At 44.7% G+C, this 26164-nt stretch overlaps 1 pseudogene; it reads right to left on the reverse strand.

The window, feature by feature from the left end:
* LOC111952011 (LIM domain-binding protein 1-like) overlaps positions 1-26164 on the reverse strand; it is a 56389-nt pseudogene that overhangs the window by 5380 nt on the left and 24845 nt on the right.

The following is a 26164-nucleotide window of genomic DNA, read 5'->3' on the forward strand; positions in this document are numbered from 1 at the left end:
AGGATGGCATGCGTAATCGAGGACTCGAACGGCCGTCAAAGCTCGTCTACTTAACAAGAAATTAAAAAACATTGTAAAAACCTATTGGTGGAATGTCATTTGTGGCTGCCCAAACAGGCCTAAGAAAAGTTTTTTATTCTCTCTTGAAGACGAATTAATTTGCTTTGACTCTGGTTTCTAATTTGTACAGTTGTGGCCAAAACTTGTAGAGATGACACAATGTTAATTTCCACAAAGTTTTCTGCTTCAGTGTCTTTAGATATTTTTGTCAGATGTTACTATGGAATACTGAAGTATAATTACAAGCATATTCATAAGTGTCAAAGGTTTTAATTAATTGACAATATCACACAAGTTCTCAACGAGATTAAGTCTGGGGAGTTATTCCTGCCATGGACCCAAAATATCAATGTTTCTATTCCCCGAGCCACTTAGTTTCCCTTTGCTTTATGGCAAGGTGCTCCATCATGCTGGAAAAGGCATGTTCGTCAACAAACTGTTCCTGGATGTGGAGAAGTTGCTCCGAAGGATGTGTTGGTCACCATTCTTTTTCATGGCTGTGTTCTTAGGCAAAATGTGAGTGAGCCCACTCCCTTGGATGAGAAGCAACCCCACAATGAATGTCTCCAGGATTGCTTTACTGTTGGCATGACATCGGCTGTGCTTTTGCCATAAAAGCTTTTTTGAAATCTGACACAGCAGGTTGCAATAAGGAGAGATATATCTTTAAATATATGCATAACACATTGTATTTACAACAATTTATGATGAGTATTTTGTAAATTGATGTGGAATCTCATGATAAATCACCGGACTGTTTTGGAAGCAACACAAAACATACTGCACATAGAACATAACGCGCCAATGTAAACTGAGATTTTGGGATATAAATATGAACTTTATCGAACAAAACATACATGTATTGTGTAACATGAAGTCCTATGAGTGCCATCTGATGAAGATCAAAGGTTAGTGATTCATTTTCTCTTTCTGCTTTTTGTGACTCCTTTGGCTGGAAAAATTGCAGTTTTTTTGTGACTAGGTACTGACCTAACATAATCGCATGGTATGCTTTTGTCGTAAAGCCTTTTTGAAATCGGACACTGTGGTGGGATTAACAACAAGTTTATCTTTAAAATGGTGTATAATACTTGTATGTTTGAGGAATTTTAGTTATGATATTTCTGTTTGAATTTGGCGCCCTGCAGTTTCACTGGCTGTTGTCAAATCGATCCCGGGGAGCTGCGCGCCCGTGCACAGTTTAGAGCAGGGGGGGGGGGGAGTACGGCCCACGGGACATATCTGGGCCCACGGGCACTTCAATCCGGCTCCCTTTTTTCCTCCCCAATTTCGTGATATCTAATTCGTAGTTACAGTCTTGTCCCATCGCGTCAACTCCCTTACGGACTCGGGAGAGGCTAAAGCCGAAAGCCGTGCGTCCTCTAAAACACGACCCAGCCAAGCCACACTGCTTCTTGACACAATGGCCGCTTAACCCGGAATCCAGCCGCACCAATGTTTCGGAGGAAACACTGTTTACCTGGCGACCGTGTCAGTGTGCATGCGCCCGGCCCGCGACAAGAGTCGCTAGAGCACGATGGGACAAGGAAATATCAGCCTTCCAAAACCCGGACGACCCTGGGCCAATTGTGCGCCGCCTCATGGGTCTCCCCAGTCACGGCCAGCTGTGACACAGCCTGGGATCCAGCCTGGGATTGAACCCGGTTCTGTAGTGACGCCACAAGCACTGCGATGCAGTGCCTTTGACCGCTGTGCCACCTGGGAGGACCCCGCAAATTGATTTTAACAATCAATTGGTCCCCCAAAAAATGCATCCCTCCGTTGAACTTCAAAATCCCGATGAGGCCCTTGTGCCAAAAAGTTTGCGCACCCCTGGCTTAGAGGGAACATTGCTCCCACATCACACGCATGCTGAGTGTGCACACAAGCTCCCCTTAGGCCTACAAAAATAAAAACCTATAAAAAAGTATCTAACTGATAGGATACACAAGCTACATTCATTGCCAAATGGCATTCAAAATGGACTGGTTGATTGAAGTAGGAAGATATGTGATCCAACAACGAGCTGCAGTTTTTGAATAATTGTGTTCCGTCTATTTTCCGCAATTTGTGGCCTGCTGGAGGTCATTTTGCAGGGCTCTGGCAGTGCTCCTCCTTGCACAAAGGCGGAGGTAGCGNGGATGCTTTACTGTTGGCATGAAACAGGACTGTGCTTTTGCCATAAAGCTTTTTTGAAATCTGACACAGCGATTGCATTAAGGAGAAGTATATCTTTAATTCCATGCATAACACTTGTATTTTCATCAACATTTATGATGAGTATTTCTGTAAATTGATGTGGGTCTCTGCAAAATCACCGGATGTTTTGGAAGCAAAACATTACTGAACATAACGCGCCAATGTAAACTGAGATTTTGGGATATAAATATGAACTTTATCGAACAAAACATACATGTATTGTGTAACATGAAGTCCTATGGAGTGCCATCTGATGAAGATCAAAGGTTAGTGATTCATTTTCTCATTTTCTGCTTTTTGTGACTCCTCTCTTTGGCTGGAAAAATGGCTGTTTTTTGTGACTAGGTACTGACCTAACATAATCGCATGGTATGCTTTCGTCGTAAAGCCTTTTTAAAAATCAGACACTGTGGTGGGATTAACAACAAGTTTATCTTTAAAATGGTGTATAATACTTGTATGTTTGAGGAATTTTAATTATATTTCTGTTGTTTGAATTTGGCGCCCTGCAGTTTCACTGGCTGTTGTCAAACTGATTCCGTTAACGGGATTTGAGTCAAAATAAGTTAACTAGAAAGTTGGGTGAAGTTCAATCTCGTGCTTCTCTGATATTTCTTCTGCACTGCAGTCCCGGGGAGCTGCACGCCCGTGCACAGCTTAGAGCAAGGGGGGAGGGGGCAAAGTACGGCCCACGGGACATATCTGGGCCCACGGGCACTTCAATCCGGCCCCTTTTTTCCTCCCCAATTTCGTGATATCCAATTCGTAGTTACAGTCTTGTCCCATCGCGTCAACTCCCTTACGGACTCGGGAGAGGCTAAAGCCGAGAGCCGTGCGCCCTCCAAAACACGACCCAGCCAAGCCGCACTGCTTCTTGACACAATGGCCGCTTAACCCGGAAGCTAGCCGCACCAATGTGTCGGAGGAAACACTGTTTACCTGGCGACCGTGTCAGTGTGCATGCGCCCGGCCCACGACAGGGGTCGCTAGAGCACGATGGGACAAGGAAATATCAGCCTTCCAAACCCGGACGACCCTGGGCCAATTGTGCGCCGCCTCATGGGTCTCCCCAGTCACGTCCAGCTGTGACACAGCCTGGGATCCAGCCTGGGATTGAACCCGGTTCTGTAGTGACGCCACAAGCACTGTGATGCAGTGCCTTTGACCGCTGTGCCACTCGGGAGGACCCCGCAAATTGATTTTATCAATTGGTTTGGTCCCCCAAAAAAAGCATCCCCCCATTGAATTTCAAAATCCCGATGAGGCCCTCGTGCCAAAAAGTTTGCGCACCCCTGGCTTAGAGGGAACATTGCTCCCTACTCACACGCATGCTGATAGTGCACACAAGCTCCCGTTAGGCCTACAAAAATAAAAGCCTATAAAAAAGTATCTAACTGATAGGATACACAAGCTACATTCATTGCCAAATGGCGACAGTTTTATCACATTCAAAATGGACTGGTTGATTGAAGTAGGAAGATATGTGATCCAACAACGAGCTGCAGTTTTTGAATAATTGTGTTCCGTCTATTTTCCGCAAAATGCTAGTGCCATTTAAAAATTGGTTAGCTTATGCTATAACCCCCTAAACATAGACAGGTTCCACACTGAAAATACACACAATTGTATTTTCATCAGAATCATTAAGCCTAGGCCTACTCACCAAACAGATGTCATGGCCGTAATTACTGTGAAATTCTTAATACACTTTGGGGAAAAAACTGGCAAAATAAAATAAGACGTCTGTATATCGAAAAGACAGATTGTTTTGTAACCCTGAATCTTCTTTCAACTCACCAAATTGAGCCCTGTTTCAAATTATCGCTGAGAATAACTGTTCCAGATGCGAGACGCGCATCACTTCTTAGATTTTCATTTGGAAAAATATTATATTTTATTCTGTTATATTACATCATGTTTTTTTTAACAATAAAAAAGGTGTCTTGACTGATAAGGGATCAGGAAATAAGAGCATCTTGACTGCTAAATTAACAAAGCAAGGCTATGCCATTGCATAGCCATTGGCTTCTACAAACCAACGCCACTGCTGAGATTACTGCCTTTTTGAAGATTATTGTTGAACAATATAGACAGTTGAGATTACGATTTCAATAAATTAATCTTAAATGGCGCTTGCTTTCTTATTGACTGAATAGATATATCTGTAATGGTTATGATAAATTAGGCATTGTCGCGCACTGTTGGCATAGGCCTATAGATAAATGTGCACATATTTCTTACCAGTTCGGGCCTTGCATTCTACAAATAAATCAAAAAATTTATTTGAGTACTCAGATTTTTTTTTATGCGAGTACTGGAACAGTCAAAAAATGTCAGATGCACATCCCTACCAAGTGGATTGTCTGTGTAAAGTCTGATTGTTACCTGGTGGGGCCACCATGCGTTGCCACTTCTGGAAGAGGCAGGTCTTGAGACAGTCTCTGGGACTCAGACTGTAGGTCTTGTGTCTGGACATCAACTCCTGCATCGGCTCCAAGATCACACACAGCTAGATGAGAGAAAGACAGTCAAAGAAACAGATTACCAATACTGCTTAAGTACCAGCATCTCTAACCACATTTACCATTCCACTGACTAAAAAGCACTGAACGAGACAACCAGTGGTGGCTGTTGGGAGGAGCTATAGGAGGACGGGCTCATTGTAATGGCTGCAATGGAATTAATGGAACGGTATCAAACAAAATAAAACCTATAGAAACCACGTTTGACACTGTTCCATGAATTGCATTCCAGTCATTACAATGAGCCTGTCCTCCTATAGCTCCTCCCACCAGCCTCCACTGGACTGGACTGGACATACCCTGAGGTAATTGAGTGTGGAGTTGGACAGGCCACATCTTGTGATGTTTTTAGCCAGCTGATCCAGCATCTGAGGGTCCTGCACCTTGGAAGAGAGTGAAGAGAGAAGGGTGGAAAGAGAGCAGAGAACAAACATGGGAAGGTGGTCAGTAACACTGGTCTGGAAATCAATTCATAAATCAATCCACCAAATCTGTGGGTGTGTGTCAGGGTTTCCGTTAGGAAAATGTGGCACCGGAAATTTGAGATATATACCGGACCATATGCATTGCGTAACCTGATTAGGGCGTCCACCCACAGTGCTCAGAATGACAGAAATCACATTTAGATTACGGTCATTCATATTAACAGAACATGCAGGTCGAGGATCCAACGATGTGCAGTCCTTCTTACTGAATTCTGATGCGTACTTTGAAGATGTTAGAATAACTGTCCACATTTACTGTGTGGCAACCCGGGGGCAAGCAGGGAGCTACAAAGGAAGGAGCAGGACCATGGTCAGCACCAGAGGGCTAAAGAGGCCAAGTTGAGTCAGCACCATGGACACCTCTANTGCGAGTACTGGAACAGTCAAAAAATGTCAGATGCACATCCCTACCAAGTGGATTGTCTGTGTAAAGTCTGATTGTTACCTGGTGGGGCCACCATGCGTTGCCACTTCTGGAAGAGGCAGGTCTTGAGACAGTCTCTGGGACTCAGACTGTAGGTCTTGTGTCTGGACATCAACTCCTGCATCGGCTCCAAGATCACACACAGCTAGATGAGAGAAAGACAGTCAAAGAAACAGATTACCAATACTGCTTAAGTACCAGCATCTCTAACCACATTTACCATTCCACTGACTAAAAAGCACTGAACGAGACAACCAGTGGTGGCTGTTGGGAGGAGCTATAGGAGGACGGGCTCATTGTAATGGCTGCAATGGAATTAATGGAACGGTATCAAACAAAATAAAACCTATAGAAACCACGTTTGACACTGTTCCATGAATTGCATTCCAGTCATTACAATGAGCCTGTCCTCCTATAGCTCCTCCCACCAGCCTCCACTGGACTGGACTGGACATACCCTGAGGTAATTGAGTGTGGAGTTGGACAGGCCACATCTTGTGATGTTTTTAGCCAGCTGATCCAGCATCTGAGGGTCCTGCACCTTGGAAGAGAGTGAAGAGAGAAGGGTGGAAAGAGAGCAGAGAACAAACATGGGAAGGTGGTCAGTAACACTGGTCTGGAAATCAATTCATAAATCAATCCACCAAATCTGTGGGTGTGTGTCAGGGTTTCCGTTAGGAAAATGTGGCACCGGAAATTTGTGATATATACCGGACCATATGCATTGCGTAACCTGATTAGGGCGTCCACCCACAGTGCTCAGAATGACAGAAATCACATTTAGATTACGGTCATTCATATTAACAGAACATGCAGGTCGGGGATCCAACGATGTGCAGTCCTTCTTACTGAATTCTGATGCGTACTTTGAAGATGTTAGAATAACTGTCCACATTTACTGTGTGGCAACCCGGGGGCAAGCAGGGAGCTACAAAGGAAGGAGCAGGACCATGGTCAGCACCAGAGGGCTAYAGAGGCCAAGTTGAGTCAGCACCATGGACACCTCTACCGGCACCAACTGGGGCTGGTGATCCAACACTAATACTACCCAGTCCAGGTGCTGCAACCAATTGGCACCTGGAATTGGTCCCACCTGTCCCTCGTTAACCCAAATYAGTATAAGTAGAGGTGCAGTCACTCGGGCGCTTAAGCAGACAGGCAGAGGGTATGCCTAGACCTTAGAAGAACTGGAGAAGAGGACCCATTCCCGGGCAGCATGCCACCTGCAAGTTGAGAACAAGTATTGAAACCCCGGACTCATCGCTCTCTCTCTCTGTTGTTCATTACCACAGGCGGTCCGAGGAGCCGCCACGCCGGACACCGAGTGACCCACCCGTTACCTGAGACGCCTTTCAGTTATTTCTCCCCATTCCCCCAAAAATTTTGTAAGGAACAACTTTTGTTTGAGCACCGCAAAACAGTCTCCCACGGTCTTATTTTATTGTGAGTTTCACCTCTGTTTCCCCTGGGATGCCATATTGTCTWRAGCCAACAAGACGAGTAACAGCAAAATCACTAGCCTWCGTGAATCTACTATCGCCCAATGGAAGTTAACCTATTCTATTGGTAGGTTAACAGACTCTGGGACAGTTGTGGGAGGATAGACTAGCCTATGTAGCCTGACGCAACAGATCAGAACGTTTAGCTTAAAATGTTGCTAAACTATTATTTCTTCACATTATTAGCGCAGCAATGTCCATTCCATAGTGGGGATAACACCATTGTCAAAGCACACCGCACATGCGAGTGGTTTCTTGTGACAGATGAAAATATCAGTTCGACATTTTGAATATATAATATGCAACAATTGTTGCAATATAATATGCAACAATTAGCACGGGTTGCTAATATGACTAAGATTGTGCCTTTGGCGACTGGACAATGAAAGAAAGTTGATATAAAATAATTGCCTCCACGGATATGGTCTGATTTTGGGTAGCCTACTTTGAAGCAAGGTAAGACATGTCTCAATACGTAGTAAAATGTTTGTTTTAAGCACCTTTGGCAGCGATTACAGCCTCGAGTCTACTTGGGTAGGACGCTACAAGCTTGGCACACCTTTATTTGGGAAGTTTCTCCCATTCTTCTCTGCAGATCCTGTCAAGTTGGATGGGCAGCGTTGCTGCACAGCTATTTTCAAGTCTCTCCAGAGATGTTCGATCGGGTTCAAGTCCGGACCACTCAAGGACATTCAAAGACTTGTCCGGAAGCCACTCCTGCGTTGTCCTGTTGGAAGGTGAACCGTCGCCCCAGTCTTAGCGCTCTGGAGCAGGTTTTCATTTAAGGATCTCTGTACTTTGCTCTGTTTATCTTCGCCTCAATCGTGATAAGTCTCCATCGACCTCATGGCTTCGTTTTTTGCTCTGACATGCACTGTCAACTGTGGGACCCTATTTAGACAGGTGTGCCAAATCWTGTCCAATCATTTGAATTTACCACAGGTGGACTCCAAGTTGTAGAAACATGATCAAGGATGATCAATGGAAACAGGATGCACCTGAGCTCAATTTCATGTCTCAAAGCAAAGGGTCTGAATACTTACATAAATAAGGTATCCTTTAAAAAAAAAAATAATACATTTGCAAAAATGTCTGTCATTGTGTGTAGATTGCTGAGGATATTTTATAATAAGGCTGTAACGTAACAAAATGTGAACAAATTCAAGGGGTCTGAATACTTTCCGAAGGCACTGTTTTCAAAATGCATACTGCCTCCAGCTCAGTGTAAAGTGGTGTGACGCAACGATGAAGCCCAACTTCCGTTGCCTATGCATTTGTTTGAGATTCTGTATATATACCATACATAAACAAAATTATGCAAATTAACCTATAGACCGATAAGCATGACCGATAGACTCGAATTTCCATAAATTGACTAAAAAGCATTATTTCACAATAGGATTTCTCTCTTCTTCTCAGGGACAATTGGCCGGCGCCAATTGAACATTTATTGACCAACCGCCTGCTATTACTGGCTAACCCTGGAAACCCTGGTGTGTGTGTGCGACTCACGTGCATGGCCAGTATGCTGCGAGGCAGGACTTCTCTATGTTGTCTGATGCTAAAATGCCACGTCTTGATCCTCATCATGTCGTCAAACATGAACTCCAGGTACAGACGGCCCTCCACACACACCTAAAGGAGAAAGAGGTTAGAGGTCAAACACCTAGATCAAGGTAAGGTTTCTTATCATACAGTGCACAGAAAATAGGGGGAGAAAGACTAAAATACATGTTTGGATTTGTAAATGAAAGGAGGAGTTGTGGAATTGTAAGTGGGGAATGTAATGTGTATTTGCAAATGTTKAAATGTACCGGAAAGTGTATTTTCGTACCTGTGTGAACATGGGCTTGCCYTTCTGTGTAACCATGGTGCACTGGTCACAGTCCAGAGACACAAAGTTAGTGTGGAAGGACTCTTTAGGGTGCTTCAATGTGTAGAACAGCTCAGTGGCGCCACCTTCAAAGATACTCCGGAAGTACCGCGGGATCAATGTCCGGCCGATAGCTAGGGAGAGGATACATTTACTGTTTCAATAAAATTATTTAGTATCAAATGCAGATTAACACGTTATGGTTAGAGGGTGAAATATGCAATCCCATAATAAAGCATAGCCGCCCTGGAAATGTTTCGTACTGTATCGTTTGGGCCCGTCCTCCAGACAAAAGGTGATYGTGAGCATGGCATCATCCTCAAAGAACTCTGTGGTGAAGGCATCCCACCAGAGATTGTCACAGTCCTACAACACACAACCAAATCAGTCCAACAGTAGAGGGGAGAGAAGATATTCCCACCATCAGTGAATCAATCATTCAATAAATCAATCTCCCACCACAGACTAAGGGCACAGCCAAATCGRCATCTTTGCTCACCTCTGTCCAGTTTTGTAGCCGTTTGTTGAGCTCAAATATCCTGTAGTCTGTCTGGTTGCCGTATGGTGTTGGTCTCCTGCAACAGGACAGAGRAGGGTTAGTACAGATGGACTGGAAGGCACAACAACTTTATTTTCTAATTAAAAGCTTTGCTCTAACACTATTTTGAGGCCTGGGGGGGGGGGTCAAGGTTGATGCTGTGATTGTCAGTCGTTGTACTCACCCCATGCCAGGCTCTAGGTATGACGGGGGGTACATTGGTGTTGGCCTGCAGACCGAAAGACAGGAGAAAGTCAGAATTAAAACCCAGTACTAATAGTAATACACTTACAGTACGAGCTAAGTGGCAAATGRGTGCATGTCCTACCCCACGTCCCTGTCCAGCATGGTGCCGGGGTGGAAGGGGGGGAAGGCACTGCCGTTAGGGCCGGGCTCCTTGGGGGAGTACAGCTTGAACGACTTAGACGAACAGCCTGGAGAGAGATTGAGAGAGAAAAAGAGTGAGCGATTTGGACAACYGGATTACAGCCTGAGGCTCCGTACACAGCCCGTGCTAACAAAAACCAACCAATGAATTGCAGCCTCGCACCAACACGCTCCACCATTAAGCCAGCTACAACCAATTCATTTACTTGCTTGTTTTTGCCCCTCCATGTGTGAAAGCTGACTATTAGACAAATATGCAGCTTTAAATCTTATTTACACTCTACCAGGTAGGTTGACTGAAATAACATTAATTTATAGCATATTTCAGAGTACGGATGAGAGAACAGATTTTAAAAAACTACATTATGGGAATTTTACCAATATCGTATTTTCTTGTGTGCAAATAAATACAAACCAATCATATGCCTACAGTGTGATACAAAACCCTTTCAATGGTGATTTGGGACAATTTCAACTGAGATCGAGTGCGCATGTTCACCGATGAAGATCTCCCCCATCATCATCATGAAAGATATACTTCGACCAACAATTCAAATAAAATGGGTATTGGGASAAAAAGGAAATTAAGATTTGAAAACATGCCAGACAACAGCGTGTCCGCTGCAACATTAATTTGTTACAAGCATTTCGCCTACACCCTCAATAACATGTATGTGCCCAATAAAACTTGATTTGAAAAAGCCCATGATCATCYGACATTGGAGAGGTGAGCGAGAAAAATGCCCTGACATTTTACGCAGCTTTTGGCACTCCGCTCATAATCTACATTCTAGGCCTACTTTCACTGTGTTAATAGTAGGCTAAGTCAACCTAAATATTTATTGAAAAAAGGCTATGGTAAATAGGAATAGGTAGCTCATTTGACACCTGGCTGTGAGCTGCACTGTAGTGCTCTGCCTTACTCTGGCAAGGCCAGTCATGTTTAAATAGGTTAAACTATCGGTTWAAAAAATGAAAATATAGAAACTATCGTCTGTCACATCACAATGTCATATCTTCACTCGATTTTAGAATTCTATAGTAGCAGTCAAATGGACCAAAATTTGTTTGATATTGTTTCATTAACCTTCCTACTTCGTCAGAAACACAGACAGATGTAGGCAGTCAWTGTAAATAATCATTTGTTAACTGACTTGCCTTGTTAAAAATAAAAAGTTGTGAGCCATTGCCAAAAGCTATGCAATCTGGTTGACTGAAAATACTTAAGACTTTTGTATCCTACTTTGTAGTAAAAATAATATTAAACTATAAAAAGGCCAAATGTACTCAAAATACACACTTGCTAGGTAAATATTTAGTAAATGAGCCATTTCATGCTCAAGTTGACCTTACCATGGAATTGCTCTAAATCTCTATTGATAAACTGGGTAAATCAAGATGTAGCCTTGGTCTATTCATGATACAGATTAATGCATATTATTCAACACGAGTGTGTGAATGCGTTGAGCTATCGAGCTTGTTTAAACTGATTTTGTGGMGCTACAGATGACAATCCCTTCCATGTAGGACTTATATTATTGTACTTAACATTTCCATAGAAGAAGCAGTCTTTTATAAAAGTGTGCGCTGTCTCTAAGAAAGTAATGARGTCATTTGTGAGGCAGAACATGGCGGTGGATTCTGGCTTTGTGGGTGGCTGTGGAATATAGGGGAAACCAGGCAGGAAGGAAATTAATGAGTTTATGGTGGCGAGATAGACAAAGTGAATTAATCAAGTTTTGGGTGAGAATCAGCTTTGAAATGTGCATATTTTTCATTATGTTTGCATATTATCACAGAGAGTACTAGGGTAGTGAATGTGTTGCTTCAGCTGTAAGCTAGCAAGTAAAGTWAACCTTCAATTAAAGCTAGTATGGTCTTGCATTGTAAAAGTGTTCTAGCCTGTATGAACATTGTTTTGCCAACAGTAATTCTGTTTAAATTTTTACATGCCATGTTGCATTATTCAAGTGTGTTAATTTATGTGCAGCATGAGTCAGGAGCTAACAACGCAGCCCAGGCAACTCTTGCAATTACTGAGTAAGTGGAGAAGGTATTTTGCTCTATAGACAGACTTGATCCTCCATCACACGAGACACATTTGACAGAAGTAACAAATTCTAGTACCAAACAGCTTTTTAAAATAAAAAAAACATACAGAAGTTTCAGTAAACCATACAACACTAAGCCCCTCTCTTGCATACAGCAGCCTAAAATCATGTGATCACAGTCCTGTTGTGTGGTGTCCTGCCCATCCCCCACCCCTCCCTCTAGCTTGCTGTGGTGTTAACCTTCTCCTGCCTAGATGATCTGTGCATACTGAAACACTCAGGCCTTCATTACAACGCTGCTGTAACTAAACACCCCATCTAAGGCTTACTGAATTTGAAGAACGAGAAACACTGCGTTGAGCCTCAACCTGTATTCAATAACATCACCATCTGTAGAAGTATGGCTGGAATAAAAAAAAAAAGGCTACTCTGTGGCCTACTTCGTCAACAACAGGGATGGGGGGGGGGCGTAGAGAGAGATTAGAGGGAGAGATGGGGATATGTGCACTGTCCTGAGCTGCCTGCCCTCCTTCCTCTCCAGTGCACAACTCAGCCAGCCCAGGTCATTATAAAATGCATCCAAATGCTTCCCGGCCAAAACTGTTCGGAAGAGTTTGCATTTTGTGATGTTTTATTTAGTTTTGGACTTCTGTGAGGATTTGTTTGGCTGTTCGACACACATTTTATCTGGAGGCAAGCTGAAGTCTACACCRCTTCCTCTGCGATTGGTCAACAGTAGGGATTCTTCAATAAAGTATTGTTTTTAAACGAGAGGACTCGTTTTCAAATACCTTTTTTCATTGAGAAATACYGCACCAAAATACTCATTTAGATGTGAAATTGCACGAAAAAMATCTCCTCTGCAAAAGCATCAAAATTAATGACAGATATCTTGAGTAATCGTAGATTAATTCAGACTATTTTGAGGATCTGGCTATGGCTTCACAATATGGACAAACAGTACTACTGCCGCTTTTTTCTTGTATTTTCAATCAAAGGTCTTTTAATGGAGTATGCGAGTACACATGTTCGGTTAGCCGAGTTTGGCTAGGCACCAGCCGAACTGAAGCGTGCTGAGGCCTTAACACAGGAAAAACGATAGCTTCTACTACAACAACTAATATGCTCCCAAAAGCAGAATCCTGCATCTCACCAATTAAGCATTGTTTGGAGAATAACATTACCCATATTATATACCGCCCCTCCCAAAAAAAGCACACTCAAACCCCCCCTTGTTTCACTGCACCCCATAGAGGCTGTCTAGCCTCCTCTCTCCGGCCCTTCTTTACAGGGTTCACTGCAGTTCTATTGGCATGACCTTTGACCTGGCAGCAACCCCAAACCCTGGTACACCAGACATCCCCCTGTATACACTCAGCCTTTCTCTAAGCTAGCCAGGTACGTCATATTAAATTACTCATGAATCATCCTACAATCAATAAATATACTMTTCATTGCACAGACTGGCTTCAAGCCTTTAACCTCTGCATATAGCCATGCCAACATTGCCAACATGAGAACAGAATGGATAAGCAGTTGGTGGCATCCACTCACTCTACTCTGGGATCAATCCTAATTCTCAAAATGGAGGGGGTTTAGTGTCTTTATGACAMATGTAGATGGGTGACATCAGTCCAAGCTTCCAGAGATCTGGGGTAGAAGCATAGAGTAACATGGAGGAGCATCATGTCACTGTCTGAGAGATGTCATATACAGAGGAGAATCACAGACAACCTCTCCTATATTCCCCAGATGACACACACACTATCCAATGAAAGCMCCATTGACCTATCTTGGAGTGGGTGAAGTTGCCTCTACTACTAGAGAAACTGATCTACGGCCTTTCTTGAATTTTCCACTCAGAAATTTGGATGAGCTTATACTGTAGGCTGGGGGTTATGATTGATTAGAACGAGAATTGAATAATACAACAACAAAAATCGACAATTGCTCAATAAACACACCGAAAGACAGCATTATGAGCCTAGTACAGATTACGTTAGTTAAACATCGAAGTGACAGAGCTGAGAAGCTAGCAGCCAACTACATGGTGAATTCTTCATTAATTGTCTTATCTTGATGAATACTGARGCGTGAGATCAGTTGAACAAAGGTTTGACTCGATGCTGATAGCAAGCTAGCTACAACAGCAAGATTGTCTGTGTTGACCAGTGGCAGTGAAGTTAGCTAGCTGGCGTTAGCCATCTAACTGTTAAGTAACTAAGTACGTTAGCTAGCTGCACGAGCCGCATTCGACATTAAGTTTCCATCATAATAATTCATTGCTACTTAAATTGCAACAAGACTAGTACCTAGAGTTAATTGCGAACACTTCAAGCCACCATACCTGCACCGAATGGTTAAACGAAACGCGGTGTTTTTTTTTCAACACCACTGCTCGGTTAGCAGGCTAGCTTGAATGCTAGCTGTCCCAATTTGAAGCACCTTCAGGCTCAGCTTAAAATAGCCGTTATTTCAGTGCTCCTCCGAAACAAAACGAAAAGCAAAACAAAAGTGGCAATAATTAGTATTTCCTCAGGTGCGTTATTTTTGCTCCTCCAAGGTAGCGTTTTTTTTTTAGCAACACAGATGTTGAAAAGTGGTGAAGGAGCCAACCCCTTTGTTCCTAGCCAGCAGCGAACAATGCCCCCCCCCCCGTCTCTGCACTTGCTCTTCTTCGATGAGGTTTAACGGCGGTTGGCATCTAATAAAAATTGCARTACCGCCACCTACTAGACTGGAGTACAACTCCCTTATACTTTGCTTGAAAAAACAAAGAAATAAACAAAATACCCTACCATCTAACACTACTCRCTCAAAAAAAACTAAAACAAAATACCAGCCAACTCCATTATATAAATCTATGTAGTCCTACCTCAGGCCAACAACCTGAAAGGATGGGACACCACCACTTAACACACCCTGTAACTCCTCTGATGTATAGTCTCGCACACCCAAATAATGCTGCCAAACACCAGTCTCAACGTCAACAGTGAAGAGGCGACCCCGTGATGCTGACCTTCTAGGCAGAGTTGCAAAGAAAATGCCATATCTCAGACTGGCCCCCCCCCCCAAAAAAAGATTAAGATGGCCAAAAGAACACTGGACAGAGGAACTCTGCCTAGAAGGCCTGCATCCCGWAGTCACCTCTTCACTGTTGACGTTGAGACTGGTGTTTTGCGGGTACTATTTAATTAAGCTGCCAGTTGAGGACTTGAGGTGTTCGTTTCTCAAACTAGACACTCTAATGGGGCYGCAGCATTGGGCCAGTAACCGAAAGGTTGCAAGATCGAATCCCCGAGCTGACAAGGTACAAATCTGTCATTCTTCCCCTGAACAAGGCAGTTAACCCACTGTTCCTAGGCCATCATTGAAAACAAGAATTTGTTCTTAACTGACTTGCCTAYTTAAAGGTWAWTTTTTTTTTWAATGAATGTACTTGTCCTCTTGCTCAGTTGTGCACCGGGGCCTCCCACTCCTCTTTCTATTCTGGTTACAGKCAGTTTGCGCTGTTCTGTGAAGAGAGTAGTACACAGCGTTGTACGAGATCTTCAGTTTCTTGGCAATTTCTCACATGGAATAGCCTTCATTTCTCAGAACAAAAAYAGACTGAGTTTCAGAAGAAAGTTATTTGTTTCTGGCCATTTTGAGCCTATTTATTTATTTAACTAGGCAAGTCAGTTAAGAACAAATTCTTATTTTCAATGACGGCCTAGGAACAGTGGGTTAAACTGCCTTGTTCAGGGGCAGAATGACAGATTTGTACCTTGTCAGCTCGAGGATTCAAACTTGCAACCTTTCGGTTACTAGTTCAACGCTCTAACCACTAACCCACAAATGCTGATGCTCCAGATACACAAGTAGTCTAAAAAAGGCCAGTTTTATTGCTTCTTTAAATCAGAACAACAGTTTTCAGCTGTGCTAACATAATTGAAAAAGGGTTTTCTAACGATCAATTAGCCTTTTAAAATGATGAACTTGGATTAGCTAACACAACGTGCCATTGGAACACAGGAGTGATGGTTGCTGATAAATGGGCCTCTGTACACCTATGTAGATATTTTTTTTATGGAATAAGCCATTTCCAGCTACAATAGTAATTTACAACATTAACAATGTCTACACTGTATTTCTGATCAATTTGAAGTTATTTTGAAATGGACAAAAAAAATGAGCTTTTCTTTAAAAAAAAAAGATTTCTAAGCGTCCCCAAACTTTTGAACTAGTGTATATCCTAACATCACTTTGTTGGGAAAAGACTCAACATTAAAGCTCAAAAGAACAGAKGACGACTCTTCTGTTTCACCACTCACGCCACCCTGTCTGCTTCACACCGAACGACGAGCATCACAAACACCGGGAATCTTTCCCAACTCTGTTTTCACCCACCCTGAAACCAGAAATGGGTCAGCCAAAAGGCAGGGGTCCACTTTTTCAACAACAAAAAATGGTCACAGACTCATCTTTATCCTGACCCTCGGTGCGAGCCTCGGGCTRCAAGAACTTCACCACACCTACCACCTCCAACCGCATTCACTTCCATTTCTCCTCCCATRTTCAGCTCACTCTGCTTACACTTTCCACCATTCTTCTTTAACAAACCATCTCCCTTTTCCCCGCCATTTTTAACCGACTCGAGCTCAACCTCTTCCTCCCTCTCTCTCTTAAGACCTCCTCTGCCTCTTTTTTCCCCTCCATTCCTCCTACGTATTCCAAGTAAACGCCTCCTTATATCGCACTTCTCCTGACATACATCTTGTTCTTGCCTTCTCAAGGGACGCCATTTAACCGGCTGTCACAATCTCCGTACAGTCAGCACGAACCCCTCGGGATGTAGCACTCAACAGTGCATCCCACTTATTAAGCAGCTGCTTCGTCTTGATGTTCTTCTTTAGCAAAAGCTACTGCAAAGCTTTTCCAATTCAAACAAGCACGCTCTTCCAACCACCATCCACTGTCTCACTTCCTTCTCTCTCTTCCCCCTTCTCGCTGTTTTGTCTTCTTCTTTAAATTTGTATTAGCGGATCAAAACCAAATGAAAGGTGCATAGACCGCCACCTACTGTACTGGGGTGTGAAGCCGGTCCCTGTTCATATTTTTCTTTTCTAGCCCTGTGTTTCCACCTACTGTTCTGGAGTGTGAATTCATTACACTTTGTGACTCAAAAAGGATGGGGAAAAGGGAAGAAATTGGCTTACCAACTAACCTTACACCCAGCGGACAATTCCAATGGAGTTTTCCCATCTCCTCAAAAGTATCTCTGACGGGAATTCATTTAGTGTGGACGGATTTGCTGGCGACGGTTGTTGGGATGTGGGTTGATCGGAGCTCCGGTATCAATAGTTGATAAACAATCAACATTTACTCGGTGTGGCGGCGGTTCGGCACGGGTGTGCTGTGACTGGGTCAGATATGGTAGGAGATAGTGATGGAGAAGCAAGTATGGAGCATAGCGGTACAAATAAAAGGGGGAGTAGAAAATAAAAAAGAAAGCGGGAGAGAAAGGGAGTAGGGTTTGAAGGGAAGCGAGAGGTTTATGGAGGCAGAGAGATGTCAGAAAACTACATTCGAGGAGAGCAACATGGTGTCCAATGTTAGTAGAAGTTCGGAGGTAGAGAGTGCTGAGGAAGTGCGAGATAAGTTGCGAGGGGAGCATGGAGGTGAGGAGGAGCACAGTGATTCCGAAGTTTAGGGAGGAAGGGGGAGTTGGGGGCGATGAGTCCAATAAGGTTGACGGCTGTGATGAGAGTTGATTGGGGAAGTTGTCAATGCTAAAAAGTGTTAAGAGATGGGAGCTTGTTGGTGTTCTGTAAGGAAATGGCACAGAGGGAAAAAAGGGAAATGTAAGGTGATGTCGAGCAACTGAACTGATCAAGCAGGGAAGCAGTAGATTAAAAGGGTGATAACAGGAGTGCCTGTGAGTGTCAGCATTAAAAGAGGTAAGCGACAACTTGGAGGCATTCCATTGAATGCTCAACGATTGRAAGCAACAAGGGGTGGAMTTAAGGTAGATATCTTGTCTATMCTGTTACACTTCAAGGACAGGGTACTGCCAAATAAAGCAACCATAGGATATATGAGTTATTATGTGAGGGTGTATGAACCGAAGCCTTTAAAATGTTATAACTGCCAGAGATTTGGGCATGTGGCAACAGCCTATAAAGAGAAAAAGGGGTGTGAAAGATGCGGAGGGGAGTATTAAAAGTGTAATGATGGTGTACAACCAAAGTGTTGCAGCTGTGGGGGTGCTCATAGTGTGGCATATGGTGGGTGTGAGGCAATGAAGCAGGCAGTGGAAGTGCAACAAGTGAGAGAAGGGAGTTATACGCTGAGCCAGTGAGGGTGGTCAAGGTCGAGGGAGATACAGGTTCAATGWAGAGATGGGTAGGAAAGGGAAAGGGGCATACCTAGTCAGTCGTTCAACTGAATGCATTTAACTGAAATGTGTCTTCCGCATTTAACCCAACCCCTCTGAATCAGAGGTGCGGTGGGCGTGAACATATAGACAGGGGATTACAGGGCAGGTGGGTGGTGACTGGCGACTGTGGCTCAAACCGACTATCATTCAGGGATATGTAGTGGTTCGTGTGGACAGAGACATAGGGGGAGGCGGGGATGTGCCACCTTCATAAAGCAAGGACTTCCTTACAGGATGCTAGGCAAAGGTATTGAACAGGAATATGTGGTGGTGGAGGTGGGGTTGAGAGGAGGGGTGCTAGTGGTAGTGAACTACTKTTATCTTTATCAGATATTGGACCTGGAAGTACTGGAGAGGGTGGAGGGCCATGATATAAGTAATSTAATGTGGTGTGGGATTTTAATGGRTATYACACGCTCTGTGGGGTGGCCAAGCGTAAAGAAATGAAAGATCTGATGTGCCCGATTGATGGCTGAGGGATCAGGATTGATGTAGCCATAGAGAAATAGCCTGCCTTGGACCTCACTCTGGTATCTAGTGCGATGGRAGGTATCTGTGAGTGTGAGGTATGGGAGGAGTCCACAGTAGGGGGTGATCATTACCCCATAGTATGCCCAGTAGGCCGGAGGGAAGAGGTGTCAGTGGATGGAGTAGGCAGGTGGGTGTTTTTGAAGGGCAAAGTGGGATCAGTTTCAGGAGCTGAGTGAGCAGGTGATGGCTCAAGTGGATACGAGAGGGGATGTGGATAGTATGAATAACTGGGTGAGGACAGCTTTAGTCGGAGCAGCTGCTGAGGCGATACCTATGAGTTCGAGAAGGAGGAAAGCAGTCRCATGGATGGAGGAGTGTGGCGCAATGGTGAGGAGTAGGAACAGGGCATTTAGAGTACTGACCATGACGCATAACTTCAAACATCTGATTCAGTATAAGCAYGCCCAGGCCCTGGTGAGGAGAACTATCCGTCAGGCAAAGAGGTCATGTTGGCGTCGGTTCTGTGACACCATTGGAAGGGCYACACCCGTGGGAYAAGTGTGGGGGATGATTAAGAGAATGTGTGGGGTCAGATGYGAGTGGGATTATCCAGTGTTGACGAGTGGGAAAGATGTGGCAGTAACAGATGAGAAGGCAGAGATGATGGCCAAATCGTTTGTCGAAGTGCATAGCTCGGCAAATTTGTCAGAGGGGCAGAGGGGGAGAGAGAGAATGATGAAGGAGCACCTGGATAGGAGGGAGGACGTAAATGTTGCTTTGAATGCACCATTTACCATGGCAGAGATGAAAAGGGCAATAAGTAAGGCTGAGTTAACTTCACCTGGGAAAGCTGAGGTGTGCTATGTTATGTTGTCACATCTTAGTGATGAGGCACTGGATAAGGTATTGGTGTTGTACAACAGAGTGTGGGAGGAGTGGAAACAACCAGGAAGCTGGAAGGAGGCTGTAGTGGTACCAATCCGGAAGCCAGMGAAGGACCCAACGAGGCCAACAAGCTATCGGCCAATAGCTTTAACATCACACGTATGTAAGATTATGGAACGTATGATTACGTAGAGGCTAACTTACTTCCTGGAGAGCAGGGACTAGTATCGCCACATCAGAGTGGGTTCAGGAAGGGTAGGGGAACTATGGACCCAGCGCTCTGCTTATAAGCAGAGGCCAGGAAGCCTCAGGTGAACAAGGAGACTGTTGTAGCTGTCTTTTTTATGTGGAGAAGGTGCATGATATGATGTGGAAGGAAGGGGTTGTTAATCAAGCTTGATATTATTGGGGTAGGAGGAAGAAGGTACAACTAGATAAAGGATTTCCTGTTTGGAAGGTCTGTCCCAGTGAGGGTTGGGAAGTATATACCAGGCAGCTACCTGGTGGATAACGGTACACCGCAGGGGAGCGTGATTAGTCCTCTGTTGTTCTCAATCATGAACAATAATGTTTACCTCTCAAGTACAGATGGATATTGGGAGGTAGCTATTTGCAGATGATGGGGCCTTATGGAAGAAGAYAAGAAATGTGCCATGCATAGTCAGGAAGGTACAGAGAGCAAATGATGAGGTAGAGCGGTGGGCATTCATGTGGGGATTCAGGTTCTCTGTAGAGAACTCAGACAGTGTTCTCTACCAGGAGGAAGGTGGGAGATGAGGTATGCTTGAGGTTATATGGGAGAAACTTGGAGATGGTGGGGTCCTTCAGGTTCCTTGGGGTATATTTTGACACTAGACTGACCTGGGCAGAACACATTGAGAGAGTGGGGTCCTTCAGGTCCTTGGGTTACTTTGACCTAGACGACCGGGCAGCAAACACATTGGAGAGTGTGGGAATGTCAGAAGGTGCAAATGTGATGCGCTGTCTTGACGGGGAGGAGTGGGGGCTGGGCGTGCTCATTGAGGACCAATGTATGTTGACATTGATCCCTGTAATGACGGGGAAGGAGTGGGGGGCTGGGCGTCCTCATTGAGGACATGTATGTTCATTGATCCTGTCTGACGGGTGAAGGAGTGGGGGCTGAGCGTTCCTCATCTGAGGACCATGTATGTTGCCATTGATCCTGTCTGAGGGGAGGAGTGGGGGGCTGGCGCTTCCTCATTGAGGACCATTGTAATGTTTGACATTGATCCTGTCTGACGGGAAGGATGGGAAGGGCTGGGCCGTTCCTCATTGAGGACCATGTATGTTGACATTGATCCTGGTCTGACAGGGGAAGGAGTGGGGGGGCTGGCGTTCTCAATGAAGGACCATGTATGTTGCATTGATCCTGTCTGACGGGGAAGGAGTGGGGGGGCCTGGGCGTCCTCAATTGAGGACCAATGTATGTTGCATTGATCACTGTTCTGACGGGGAAGAGTGGGGGGCTGGGGCGTTCCTCATTGAGGACCATGTATGTTGCATTGATCTGGTCTACGAAGGAGTGGGAGCTGGGCGTTCCTCAATTGAGACAATGTATGTTGCATTGATCCTGTCTGACGGGGAAGGAGTGGGGGGGCTGGCGTTCCTCATTGAGGACCATGTATGTTCATTGATCCTGTCTGACGGGGAAGGAGTGGGGGGGCTGAGGCGTTCTCATTGAGGACCATGTATGTTCATTGATCCTGTCTGACGGGGAAGGAGTGGGGGCTGGCGTTCCTCATTGAGGACCATGTATGTTGCATTTGATCCTGTCTGACGGGGAAGGAGTGGGGGCTGGGCGTCTCATTGAGGACCATGTATGTTCATTGATCCTGTCTGACGGGGAAGGAGTGGGGGGCTGGGCGTTCCCATTGAGGACATGTATGTTCATTGATCCTGTCTGACGGGGAAGGAGTGGGGGTGTTGGCGTCTCTTGAGGACGCATGTATGTGCCATTGATCTGTCTGACGGGAAGAGTGGGGGCTGGGCGTCTCATTGGGACCTGTATGTTGCATTGATCCTGTCTGACGGGGAAGGAGTGGGAGCTGGGCGTTCCTCATTGAGGACCATGTATGTTGCATTGATCCGATCTATAATAGACTACAGAGTATAGCGTGTGGTTGGCAGCCCGGCGTATTGGAAAGGCTAGATCGTCAACAGGGGCAAGGGCTCAGAATATGTAGTGGGGTGTTTCGGACCTCTCCAGTGGCTGCGCTACAGTTGGAGATGCTGGGATATGCCATTGCAGATTAGGAGACAGCAGCTGGCAATTKATTATTGGGTCACCRTACAGGGACATGGGGTGTCTCATCCTGCAAAAGGGATTTTACAGGCATGCTGGGAACATGAGCGAAGACAGAACGCAAGCTTTGGGTGGGTGGGTAATGTCCAGGCGAAGGAGATGGGACTGTATGGGAGTTTAGTCCAAGGGTAGCTATTCCTGTAAATCCACCATGGCTACTCCCACCTCCAGTAGTTGATCTAGAAGTGTTGTAGAGACTACGGAAAGAGGGAGGATGTTGATCCACCTGATTTGTTTAAGAGAAGTCTGGATACTGTGCATCAGGATTTTGTGGCCATTTACACAGATGGTTCAAAAGATCGAAACGACAGGACGCACTGGGTCAGCATTTGTAGTGCAGGAATGTAGGGTGGCAGTCAGGATACGTCTTACAGATCATCTGGCTGTATARATGGCGGAGCTGATGGCCATACTGTTGGCCTTGCAGTGGGTGGAGGAAGTCAAGCCAGACAGAGTAGTTATTTTCTCTGATTCATGTGCAGTGTTGATGAGTCTGCAGTCCTTTAGCTCACGTAACAGACTCTGCTTTGAGGTACTACAAACCGATGGCAAGATTAGACAGATGGGTATACAGATGATATTTACTTGGGTCCCAGCCCATGTGGGGGTGAAGGGGAACGAGGCAGTTGATGTACTGGCTAAACAAGCACTTAGTAGTGGGGATGTTGAGATTGTAGTTTCAATGAGCAAGTCAGAGGCAAAAAGCCTGATATGGACAGTGATGGTGCAGAGATGACAGGAGCAATGGAAAAGAGATACTAAAAGGCAGGCATTTATTTAAAGCACAGAGGAAAGTCYGGGAGGGGAGGACGGCAGAAAGGGACAGATGAGAGGAGGCAATTTGTTTACAAGATTAAGGGTGGGACACAGCCGGTTGAATACGACTATTGTGATTATTGCCAGGAAACAGAGACCGTGGATCATGTATTGCTACAGTGTAGGCAGTATCAGAGGGAAAGAGAGATGATGAGATCTAGTATGGATAAGAACAGAGGTGAGACAGAGTCAGCTTAGGCAGTGCGGAGAGCCTCATTGACACAGAAGACAGCATTCTCAGTTGAGTGACCCATATTGAATCCTGACTGGTTAGGGTCAAGAAGATTGTTCTGGGAGAGATACTAAGAGAGTTGGTCAGAGGAAGCAAGTGTTTTGGAAAGAAAAGGATGTCTGTCATAGGTTCAACTGTTAGAAGCGTGGTCTAATCGTTGGTTCTTGAGATGGGAAGAAGAAGCAACCTATTTAAGGCAGTAGTGGATGCAGCCAGTGGTCTAGGAGGGTTGATTGGTTTGGGGAATTCACATACTGCCTTAGCCAAATACATTAAACTCAGTTGTTCACAATCTGGCATTTATTGCTAGGTAAGATTAAGTTCTCCCTGGCTTTAGGTCAGTTAGGACACAACTTGAGAGAGAATTGTGATATGTCAAATAGTTTTATAGAGATAGTTTATTTCATGCTTGGGTTATGTTCATTGCATCACATTTCCAGCTGGGTCAGAAGTTTCATACACTCAATTAGTACTTCTGGAGAATTGGTCCTTTAAATTGTGTTAACTATGGGTCAAACATTTCCGGATTAGCCCCACAGCTTCCTACCGTGTAAGCTGGGTGAACTTTGGCCATTCCCTCTGACCGAGAGCTGGTGTAACTGAGTCGAGGTTTGTAGCTCTCCTTGCTCGCACACGCTTGTTGTCAGTTCTGCCCCACATTTTCTATAGATTGAAGGTTCAGGGGCTTGTGTGTGAATGCCACTCCAATACATGGACTTTGTTGTCCTTAGCATTTTGCCTACATACTTTGAAGTATGGCTTGGGTAATTGTCCCATTTGGGAACGACCCTTTTGCAACTAAGCTTTGTACTTTCTGACGATGTCTGGAAGATGTTGCCTTCAATTATCCAAATAATTCCTCACTCATGAGCCATCTATTTTGTGAAGTGCAACAGTCCTCTGCAGCAAGCACCCCGCACAAACAGAGGTGCCACCCCCATGCTTCACGTTGGGATGGGTTCTTAATCCCAGCTGCAAGAAATGTGGAGTGGTTGAAAAATACGTGTTTAATGACTCCAAACCTAACTTGTATGTATAAATTCCGACTTCAACTGTAGAAGTCTGGAGATGGAAGAGGGGATTGGGTTGAATGTGCAGGTTGGCGCGGCTGACATCACTAGTCGCAGATTTCATCTGGAAAGAGGGGAGAAAGAGACAAGGCATGTCTGTGTGGAGAGGGACCAGTGGACTCAATAGTCTGAGTGGATGTCGTCAACCTTCTTTTCAAAGTGGTTGACAGTCAACTGCAGAGAGGGAGGGGAATGAGGTGTTGGAGGAATAAGGAAGAGAGAATGGTGGCAAAGAGGCAGAATCTTGATATTTAGATGATAAAATTTGTCTTAGCAGCTGGAAAGAATGTAGAGAAAGATGATAGGTCCTCCGAAGTTAAGTTTCCTCCATTTTCGCTCAGCTGCCCGCAGCTATGTTCTGTGACCTGCAATGGTTAGTCACATGCCAACGGAGCAGGAGGAGAGGGCCAAGCCGGCTGAGAGGAAAGGTTACAGTGAGTCATAGGATGCGAAACAGGAGGAGGAGTAGGGTCAAAGAGGGAGAATCAGGAGACTGGAGGGAGAAGGATTTAGCAGAAGGGAGAGATGATTGGATAAGAGGAGAGAGTAGTGGGCGAGAGTTAAGAGTTACGATTGCGACGACACATGACCATCTAGGTAGGGGCTGGAGGAGAGGGAGACGGAAAAGGAAACTAAGTAGTGATCAAAGACCTGGAGGGGGGTTGCAGTGAGATTAGTAGGCGAACAGCATATAGTAAAGTGGCCTGCCTTGACTGGGAACGGGTGAGGTCAAAAGAGGAGAGGAGTGGAAAGAAAAGAGGTTGAAATAAATTAATCGAATGCAGACGTCGGGAGGTTGAAGTCGCCCAGTACAATGAGTGTCGAACCATCGTCAGGAAATTAGCTTATCAAGGTGTCAAGCTCATTGAGGAACTCTAATGGCACCCGGTGGGCGATAGATGACAACAATGTTAAGCTTGAGTGGACAAGTGACCATGACAACATGGAATTCAAATGAGGAGATGGACATGTGTGGAGGAAAAGAGAAAATCTCCACTTAGGAGAAATGAGTAGCCCTGTGCCACCACCATGACAACCAGATGCTCTCAGACTATGAGAGAACACATAGTAAGATGAAGAGAGAGCAGCTGGAGTAGCAGTGTTTTMGGGGGTGATCCATGTCTTCGTCAGGGCCAAAAAGTCCCTTTTGATTAATAGCGGAGGTGATTTGGTCAAGTGTGAAATGCTCTATCTAGAAACAATTTATCKTTGATTGCAATGTTGTTTTTTCTGTTCGTTCCAGAGTTTCAATTAGCTCAGGAAGTACAACGCAAAACACCTTTTGTGGGAATATGTGTTAAAATGTCGCACAGTAAGTGGATCTTTTGTATTTGTAAAGTTATTTTGTGGTGARATGAAAGTAGAGTTTTTGAGGTTTCCAAAACTGTATTGCACGCTGTGATTATGAATGGTTACAGAGCGTCGGGACAGCTGTACACATTTCCCCTCTGGTGCATCAATCGACTCTAGGGGTATAAACACAGTGTGTCAATCTAAGTAACATATTAAAGCTAGAGATATGATTTTCTTTTTTGCATTGGATGCGTKCCAATCCTCCGCATCTGCCGATGTCGTGAAAGGTGGCAGAGCTAGAGCGGTGGTTGGACAGACCTTGAGACATCCTGAAAAATCGGTATTCTCACAAAAACATCCGTAGCATCTGAATGGTTTGAACTACAAACTATTATGACCATTCTATTGACAGGGGAGACTCACAAACACGATGTTGGTTATGGCTCTAATCTGATAATGTCGTGAAAGGTGGCAGAGCTAGAGCGGTGGTTGGACAGACCTTGAGACATCCTGAAAAATCGGTATTCTCACAAAAACATCCGTAGCATCTGAATGGTTTGAACTACAAACTATTATGACCATTCTATTGACAGGGGAGACTCACAAACACGATGTTGG

The sequence above is a fragment of the Salvelinus sp. IW2-2015 genome, linkage group LG25 (genome assembly GCF_002910315.2).
Source record: "Salvelinus sp. IW2-2015 linkage group LG25, ASM291031v2, whole genome shotgun sequence".
NCBI classification, from domain to species: Eukaryota; Metazoa; Chordata; class Actinopteri; order Salmoniformes; family Salmonidae; genus Salvelinus; species Salvelinus sp. IW2-2015.